The 9,949-nt window shown below is 38.0% G+C and overlaps 1 pseudogene across 1 annotated transcript; it reads left to right on the top strand.

Moving 5' to 3' along the window:
- Positions 1–2,947: 2,947 nt before the first annotated feature.
- LOC308258733 (E3 ubiquitin-protein ligase RNF168-like) lies at positions 2,948–4,587 on the top strand (annotated as a pseudogene). The gene has a single exon. The product of its transcript is annotated as an E3 ubiquitin-protein ligase RNF168-like (transcript).
- The last annotated feature ends 5,362 nt before the right edge of the window (positions 4,588–9,949 follow it).

Here is a 9,949-nt window from a genome sequence, read left to right as displayed (position 1 = left end):
TAAGGCTCTCAGCAACTTAGTGAAACCCTGTTTCCAAATAAAGTATAAAAATAGGTCTGGAAGTATAGCTGGAGGTAGAAAAGCCTCAGGATTCTACCCCAAGTACCACCAAAAAAAAAAAAAAAAATACAAAACAAGATTGTTATTGTTGAGTTTTGAGTATATTGTTGGTGCACATGGTTAGCACTTATTAAAAATATTTTCTGATCTGAGAGGGTTTGGGAAAGAGTGAGGGCATAGTTATGAACCAACTCTAATTATTTTTCTTTGACTCCTTCATTTTCAAATAATTCCATATCTAATTTGATATGTTTGTAGATCCTTAACAGCTTTTTGTTCTCTGCAAGAGCTAGGATGTTTTTGAGTGAAAGTACAATTTGTGTTTTAAAAAATATAGTACCAATTTATCGTCCTTTAGTTTCATCACTTACTGATGGATAGTCTACTTTTCAGAAAGTCTTTGAACTAAAATAAAAATTAATTGTGCAATGAAAGCTTTGCTCTATCAATTTTCATTATTATTTTCCTTTTGGAAATTATTTGCATATGAAATAGTGCTTTCTAAGCAGGTGCACCTTTGTTTATATAAAATTTTAATGAGTTTAGAACTCTCTGACTGAATTATAAGATGGAAATAATTCAAAAATCACATACTTTATAAAACTTAAATAACAATAAGAATAATGCAAAGAGTAGAACATTTGCTTAGCCTGTGTGTGCACCTTTCCCCCCCACACACACAAAAGAATAAAAACAAAAATATCAACACTTTTGGTTGTTTAAAATAGCACAAAACCCAGGCACAGTGGTACATACCTGGAGTCCCAGTACTTGGGAGGCTGAGACAAGAGGATCTCCAGTTTGAGACCAGTATGCAATAACTTAAAGAGACTTTGTTTCAAAATAAAATAATTAAATAAAAGTTTTGGGGTATAGCTCAGAGGTAGAGTACCCCTCAGTTCAATCCCTTTAGTACCACAAAAATAAATTAATACAGAATATTGGAACATGTGAACATAGAAATTTGATGTTTATTCACTAATAAATAAGCCAAGCACAGTGGTACATGCCTCTAATTCCAGTACTTGGGAGGCTGAGACAGTAGGATTGTAGGTTCAAGAACAGACTCAGTCATTTAGCAAGGCCCTCCACAACTTAGTGAGACCTTATTTCAAAAATAAAATAAAATAAATTAAGTCAGGCATGGTGGCGCACGCTTGTAATCCCCGCATTTGGGAGGCTGAGACAGGAGGATCACACAGGTTCGAAGATAGCCTCAGCTACTTAGTGAGGCTCTCAGCAACTTAGTGAGACCCTGTTTCCAAATAAAGAATAAAATAGGTCTGGGAGTATAGCCCAGAGGAAGAAAAGCCCCTGGGTTCCACCCCCAGTACTACAAAAACAATTTAAAAAATTAAAACAATTTAAATAGGGCTGAGTGTATAGCTCAGAGGCAGAACACTCCTGGGTTCAATTCCTAGTACTGCAAAATACATACATGCATACATACATACATACATACATACATATTCATTGAAAAATGACTTACCATGCTTTCTAATGTTTTTTAAAGTGATTATAGCTAAATTATCAAAACCTTAAACCCTCATAAACAGGATTTATTTCTTCTTTCTTTTTTCTTTCTTCTTTGGACCTAGTCTAGTCAGGGCTTGCCTGTATGTTTGCTCAGTATGACCTTTGTTTCAAAGTGTATTGAATTTGAACTTTGGATGTTTAACCATCTCACCTGGGATGGGCTCCCTCTAATCACTGTCATTCGTCCCATCTGCAAGTGTTACATTTGCCTTTACAGCCTACAACTAGTGACGTTTTATTCTTGCTGCGTAATCACCTTGCTTTCATATTGAAAACATATTCAAAATGAATGAACGTACGTACAGGCTCATCTGTGAATTTTTAGATTTAGTATCAAAGATTAATACCAAAAACCTAGATTGTTCCAATAAATTTTTTAAAAATATGTTGTAGCATCATTAAGAATAAGAAGCTTGACCACTCAAAACTTACTAGATGCCTTTTTTCCTGCTTTCTTCTCTGTCTGTGGCACTTGAATTTGCTTAGACACAGTAGATGAACAATACATGTTTGCTACATAGGTTTTGTGTAATGTGCTTTTTGCTGTATTTCAGAGTATTTCATTCTGCTATGAAATATAAGAAAATGAGGTGGACACATTAAGCATAGATAATGAATAATTTAGTATCTCAGGCACAGGCAAAATTAATAAACGTTATTAAGTAAAGATAATGAATAAGCCAGTGGCTTTTTAAATACAAGCAGAACTTGTAAGAGATATCTTTTTAAGTGTACTAGTCAAGGTTCTCCAGAGACACAGACCAGTAGGATGGATTTGGAAATAGAGTTAGAGATATATGGAAACTAAATGTGTGGAGGGACCTGCCTCCCATGATCAGAGAGGCTGAGAAGTTTCATGACAGGCCATCTCTAAGCTGGGCATCTTGGATTGCCAGTAGCATGGCTCAATATGAGTTCAAAAGCCTCAGAACCTGCCCAATGCAGTGATGCCCAACTCCTAAGTAATCCCAGTACTTAAAAGGCTGAGATAAAGCCAGGTGTGGTGGCACACGCTTGTAATCCCCGTGCTTGGGAGGCGGAGACAGGAGGATCGCGCAGGTTTGAAGCCAGCTTCACTGGCTAAAGAGACCCTGTTTTCAAATTAAACTATAAAGTTGTCGTCTGCTGGCTCCAGCACGCCACAGCTTGCAGGGTTTCTTGCTGACCTGAAAACTAGGACGGACCGGCTGCCAGACCCGAGGAGACTGCGTGTGATCCCTGGCGCTGGGGATGCCCCCACAGTGAACGTGAAATGGGAGCCCTGCTCAGGCCTCGGCGCAGTGGAGCCCTGTAGCAAGGGGAGCACCCGCACCTGGTGTTGGTGTTGAATAGGCCTTATTAGCACATTAAAATGACTGCACCCACAGAAGCCATCCCTTCCTTGTTGGAATGCCAGTGCCAGATTTGTATGGAAATCCTAATCCAGCCTGAACCCTCCCCTGTAAACACACACTCTGTAACCCATGCTTCCAATCAACTGTCGAAAAGGCAAACTTATGCTGTCCTTTCTGTCGCCGTCGCCGCCGGTTCTCTTCATGGACTAGATACCATACGCGAAGAAATTCTCTTATCAATATCAAACTGTGGGAGATGATTCAAAAACATTATCCAAAGGAATGCAAGCTTAGAGTCTCTGGGCAAGAATCGAAGGAAATCGGTGGAGGCAGAGCGATGACCCAGTGAGGAAGAAGAAAACAGAGCCAGTCAAGAATATAGAGAGAGATTATGGGGCAGAGGAGGAAGAGGAGGAAAAGAGACAGGCAGAAAAAAAGGTGACTCGAAATGGAAGAACAAATGAAAAGTGATGAAGAACTGGCGAGAAAGCTAAATAATGATATTAACAATTTCCATGAGGGAAGTATGTTGCCTTCTTCCTCGAATCCCAGAAAATCTGATCCAGTTGCAATTAAGTCATAAAAGAAAAATAAGAACAAACAAAGAAACACTGAGGACATTCAGAAGTATTTGTCACCTAAATGTCTATTTGGATCAGCATCTAAGTCTGAAGTTGTAAAAGTCAAGGAAAACTCCATAATTAAGGAAATTCACAGTAGTGATATGCAGATTCCAACAGGGCAGGACAAAGAAGGTGTGCCAACACAAACTGAAGAAGATATGCCAATGCTTTCTCCTCAAATGCGCCTTGAAATTCAAGAACAAGGTCTGGAGTTTTCAACAGAGTCACCTATGCTATGGTTATGTGCCCACGATGCAGAACAGTGCCCTGAGGGAAAAGTCAAAACAAGATCAAGTGATCATGATGAAGAATTACATGTCAAAAGTCATGAGGGACCTACAACCAAAGGTCCTTACACTAATGAAGCGACAGTTAAGCCTTGTGGCAAAACAGACAGTGGGTGTACTACATCAGGTATGACATCAATAATTGGAGACAGCACGATTGATTCAGAAAATGAAGTGTCTAGCCTAGTGATCAGTAAAGGTACTTCCAAAAGAAAAAGCCAGGAATCTTTGTTTGAAGCAGTCAAGGATTCGTGCTTTTCTGCAAAAAGGAGGAAAATATTTTCCAAATCTTCCTCCAATCAAGAGGAAACAGAAATAAATTTTACCCCAAAACTGATAGATTTGGAGCAGCTACTTTTGAGAGACATAAACAAGAAGATTAGGACAGATTATTACCATTACAACTTCAGAGAATACACAAAGCCAAACCGGCAAAAAGGATCCCCAGATGAGTACCAGTTACGAGCTACATCCTCACCTACAGACAGCTTACTGAATGGACAGAGGAAGAATTCCAAAGACAGGAACTTCAAAAGGCAAACTGATACAGGGCATTCAAAGCCTCTGAAAGACTCAAGGAATGAAAATACGCAGCCTTCTAAAATCCCACTAAAGCATTTGGTTAATGGAAGAAAGATGTCAAAACCTGCTTTAAATCATTGTAATGTATCTAAAACTGCTCATTCTCTATAGCCTAGTAATTCACAGAGAAGTAGTTTTCAAATGTTTAAGAGGTATACAAATTAATGCATGTTGGGTAAAGGGAGTGTTTTGCTAGTAAAGCTGGACTGTACTGTCTTTTTCTCTCAAAATCTATAAATTTGTCATTCATTTCTGCTCTCTGGGTATATCATCGTCTTAAACGACTGAGATTACAAGGAAGAATATACAAATGTGTTTCTGTAAAAATCATGGTCTCTGTCCTTTCCATTGTTAATAACTGGTGTGATAAAGTTTAATAATCCTTCTGAATGAATATAAAAATGCCGTACCAAACTCAAGAATTCTGCAAGTGCCATTTTTCTTTTCAAAAATTGCATGCTTTATGGCCTTTTTGTCATGAGTACTAATTAAAGCAAGGTAATACTATAAAAAAAAACATAAAAATAGGTCTGGGAGTGTAGCCTGGAGGTAGAAGGGTTTCCAGGAACCCCAGTACCACACAAAAAAAAAATTTTAATAAAAAAATAAAAGACTGAGATAGGAGGATTACAGGTTCAACGAATGTGCCATAACTTAGTGCAACTATGCTTCAAAATAGAAAATAAGGGCTGAGCTCACAGGTAGAGCATCCTTGGGTTCCATCACCAGTACTAAATAAATAAATAAATAAAAATAAACAAGTAAATAAATCCTCAGAACCAGGGAAGCCAATAGTGTAACACCCTCAGTCCCAGTCCAAAAGACTGAAAACCTGGGAAAGAGATGGTAAGTCCTGAAGTTCAAAATCCCGAGAGCCTGGAGTGCTGATGTCCAAGAGCAAGAGAAGATGTGTTTCAGCCTCAGAAAAGAATATGAAGATCCTCTATTCCCTGCCTTCTTTTTTGTCTCTGGACCCCCTGATGTTGGAAGAGGTTTTCCCATATTGAGATCAGATCTACATTCAGTCCACCAACTCACACACAAATCTCTGGAGACATATTTCCAGACACCGCCAAAAGCAATGCCTTACTAGCTTCCTTGGTATCCCTTACCCTGTTAAGCTAAAATTAACCATCATAATAAGTTTATCTATAGCCAATGAAGTAAATGAGTCATGCATTAATTAAGCATAACACTGTGTTCTAAGTACCTGATATATATACATCAAGTGCTAACTGTATATGAGGCACATGGGGTGTTCAGTATGCAAAGTATATTGAAGTACCAGCCTTTAATGACATGCGTTCTGGCAAATAAAACTTATTGCTGCTCATCAAACTAATTGTGACCTTTAGCTGGAGTCAGGTATATTTACCTCTTTAATAAAGTGTGTGTGTGTTGGTCTAGGTACCTTCTATCTGCCAATCTCCTCCACTGGCAATGTACAATGTCGCCTTGGTTCTTCTGACCACATTGTCATAGGAAGAGGGAGAGAGGGAGAGCAAGAGAGAGAGAAATGAATATGTAACATTGCATAATCCAAAATTCCAGCAGTAGCCTCCTGCTCTGCTCACAAGTTTTCTGCCTCATCTCTTGCCTCTTTCTTCTCACCATGTGTTTAAATAGATTTAATGATCCAGGTGATTCAAAGCATCTTAATTTAGTCTGTGAGCCTTTCAGTTCCATGGCCTTTAGGGTAATTTGCTTAATCATGTACTTAGAGTCTACCTTGTACCAGATCCCACATGGCATAATTTTCATGATATTATTATATATGTAAATATGTACTGCATTATAATAAAAAGAGCATGCATACTCACTTTGTACAATTTTAGAGATCAGCACAATTTCCCTTTCTTCTTTTCAGTAAGTTGGTTTCAGAACTAAAGTACGCTTATTATTAACTTGGTACAAGCTTTGTAAGTGCCCTGTAGTTAAAATTTTATGTCCTTCTTTGCACTTAACCAGGCATTTTAACTTTAATGGGCTCGGATATTTTTTTTTCTGATTAAAAATGATGGAAGAATGATAGAACTCTGAAAGTTTTTAAATTATCAAAAATCATAAAAATCAAATGCCAAGTTCCATCTACTTAATAACAAAACTATAAATGATTAATTTTAAAATAAACTAATATCACCTTAATTTTTTAAAATCGTCCCAGACTCTGTTATTTCAACTCAGTGAACTTAAGTTGGCCTGTGGGTAATCCAGGGGAAAATTGATGAAGTGGGCTCTTCTTTCAAGTTCCTCAGATATGCAATTCAGGCTAATTTCCAGCAAGTTTGATGAGCCAAGAAAAGGAAGGAAGGCTGTAGGAACTCAGACTGACAGCATGATAAGGAAAATGATAGCCCTTAAAGAAATAAGAGCAACATAAGGGTTTGCTGAGCTTGTGATTGAATCTTCTGGGGCTCTCAGTGGGAGCACTGAGACATTGGTAAGCCAAATGGGAATTCACAACACAAGAGTGCCCAAGGTCCTGGCATAAAACCCTGTTGGGAGTGTGGGTAAATGGTTATCTAATTTTAGTAATTTTGAGAGGCTTTTTTTTTTTAAGAGTTAGACTTGCAATTGAACACCAACTTGAAAATCAGTAGGAGATAGAAACAAAAAAGAGATAGAAGATGTTGAGCCAGATGCTAATGAGCATGGCAGTCTCTCCAAAGAGGCTGGAAACAGAAACTTGACATTTAAAAGGAACATACTATTGGGCCTTTCCCTTATTTAAGTATCTTAGTGGAAGACTACCACAAATGAGTTTATTAGTCCACTTTCCATGATTAAAACAGAATACTTGAGGCTTGAGAGAAGAGAGGTTTAGTTAGCAAACCATTTTGAAGGCTAATAGTGCATGCAGCATAGCACTAGCTCTGGAAAGGGTCCCCTGGCTGCATCACACCATGGCGGATGGCATCAAGGCAGAAGCCTATGCAAGAGGGCAGATTATATGGTGAGGTGGGAAGCCAGAGAGAGTCAAGGATTCTCTAAGGAGAACTAGGTTAGTATCTTCTGAGGGAAAACCAGTGACCTAATGATGCCACACTATGCTCCACCTCTGGAAAGTTTCTCCATCTCTTAAAAGTTTCATTGCCCCTTAACATCGTCATACTGGGGACCAAGCTTCCAACCCATAAAACTATGGGCACAGACTTAAACTATATCCATTCCATAGCAGTAAACTTGGACAAGCTTTAATATACAGAGGAATCAAAGAACTTTAGGTTTCATTCAGTTTCATAAAGAATTATGAATAAAGAAAAGGACTCTGTTTCAGGGTGCTCAATCTACAAATACTTTTGGAGACATAACCATACCTTGGAGAAGTGAGATTCTCATAATAATGGCATATTAAATAAGAAAGAAATAAAATGCTCTTTTTAAACACTTGACATGTTGGATAGTTCACTTTGTTAATAGACTCTATGGAAAATGTGTGTTTTCTAAATTTAACATGCTGTCTGATCTCTTTATGATATTCAGTACTATAGATTGGCCCCTACTTGAAACAGTACGTTCCATGTCCTTCCATAACACTTCAAGATTCTGATCCATCTCCAGATCTCTTGGGTTTTTAGTTCTTCCTCTATATCAATTAAATAGTTCTAGATACCAATCATCCCATAATTATAGAGGCTTAATACAACAACTTGCTGTTTCTCCCAATACTGTTGGGTATCTGGTATAAGAGGAGCATCTCTTCTTCTCCACATGTCATTGGCTGTAATTCCTATTGCAGAAACTTTATTGGACTCAGAGCTCAGCTGGAACTGAATATCCAAGACAGGGAGAAGCTTCCAGTGACTGGAAGAGGTGAAGGCTGATGAGGGCTTTGCCTCCATCAGTATATCTGACATGGCACAGGCCTTTAAGATTATCAAAATGGAAGCTACATGAACTTTCAAGGTATAGGTCTGAAAATTCTCCAATATTATTTTCAGCACATTCTATTGGTAAAAGCAAGCCACCAAATTTGAGAGGTACAACTAAGGTTTAAGGTAAAAAGCATCGATCCTCTTTCTCTTTTCGTGTGTGTGTGTGTGTGTGTGTGTGTGTGTGTGTGTGTGTGTGTGTGTTACTTAAAGTTAGGGAATTACTGTCTCTGAAATATATCCCAAGCCTTTTTTTTTTTTTTTTTTTTAGTTTGGAACAAGGTCTCAATACATCACCCTTCACTGACCTCAAACCTATGATCTTTTTGTCTCAGCCTTCCAAGTCCTGGGATTACAGGTGTGTGCCACCAAACTGAGTTGACCCTACCTCCTAGGTACACCCCCCCAGCCCTATTTTTTTATTTTTTATTTTGAAACAGAGTCTCACTGAGTTGCAAAGGGCCTCACTAAATAGCTGAAGCTGTCCATGAACCTGGATCCCCCTGTCTCAGCCTCCCAAATGTTGGGATTACAAGCACATGCCACCACACCCGACTTCCTACCTCTTAACAGAAGCAATGACAATGAATTTGTGTCCCTCTTTGTATAGCATATTTATCTATTTCTCTTTGTCTCCCCACCCAATAAGTCTTTCTATTGCTGAAGGGGTGGACTTTAACTTTCTACATCTCTTTTTTTAAGTTTCTTTGCTTAAAGAACATCAGGAGGAAGATCTCCACACATCTCCCCAAACTTCCTATAATCTGACCATTCTAGATTGCTTCTGTTTTTGGAACGGTCCATGCTTTCACTTAAACTCTGCCTGAAATGTTCTCTACCACTCCTCTCTCCTTATCTTATTTATTCCTAATCACTCTTTAAGTATCAAATTAAGCATTACTTCTTCTAAAATTTTACTCTGTGGTCTCCACTAACATTCCATCTTATTGGGTTCTGGCAGTTAAGCCCAGGAGCCTGAGCATGCTAAGTATATGCTTTTCTACTGACATAGAACCCCAGTTCTCAATCTCTTCTTAGTTCTTTAGTTCACTCCAAAGTGAAGGTTTGTAATGTATATAATATCAGCACCTCCTTATCTAGATTATTAGGTAATCTAACTTTCATTTACTTGTTCTGGATATTTCTTACCATTCAGTTCCCAAAATGATTAAATATTAGTTATCTGCCAGGTGTAGTGGTGTACACCTGTGATCCTCGTGCATGGGAGCTGAGAGGAGGATCACAGGTTCAAGGACAGTCTAAGCAATGTAAGTAAGCCTGTCACCAACTTTGTGAAACCATGTTTAAAAATAACAAAATATAAAAAGGCCTTGGGGTGTAGCTTTGAGGTAGAATGTCCCCAAGTTCAATCTCTAATACCACACACACATAAAATAGTATTTACGTTAATCAATAGTTTGTCTCTTTAAGAATAGAGATTTTAAATTATACTACTCAGTATTGGTAATCAAAAAATATTTGATGACTAAGCAAGTTAATGGATTAATAAATATATAATTTTTGCACAAAAACCTTTAATTGTTCTTATTTACTGGAATATAAATCTATACTTCTATATAAATATTTTCAACTCAACCAAAGATATCCCTGACTTTCTAGCACCTCTAAGAAAATTTCCTGCTGTTTATCAAATG

Source organism: Muscardinus avellanarius (genome assembly GCF_963383645.1).
Source record: "Muscardinus avellanarius genome assembly, chromosome: 2".
Classification (NCBI taxonomy): Eukaryota; Metazoa; Chordata; class Mammalia; order Rodentia; family Gliridae; genus Muscardinus; species Muscardinus avellanarius.
Note: the sequence above shows the minus strand (reverse complement) of the source record. Positions and strands in the feature narration are given on the sequence as shown.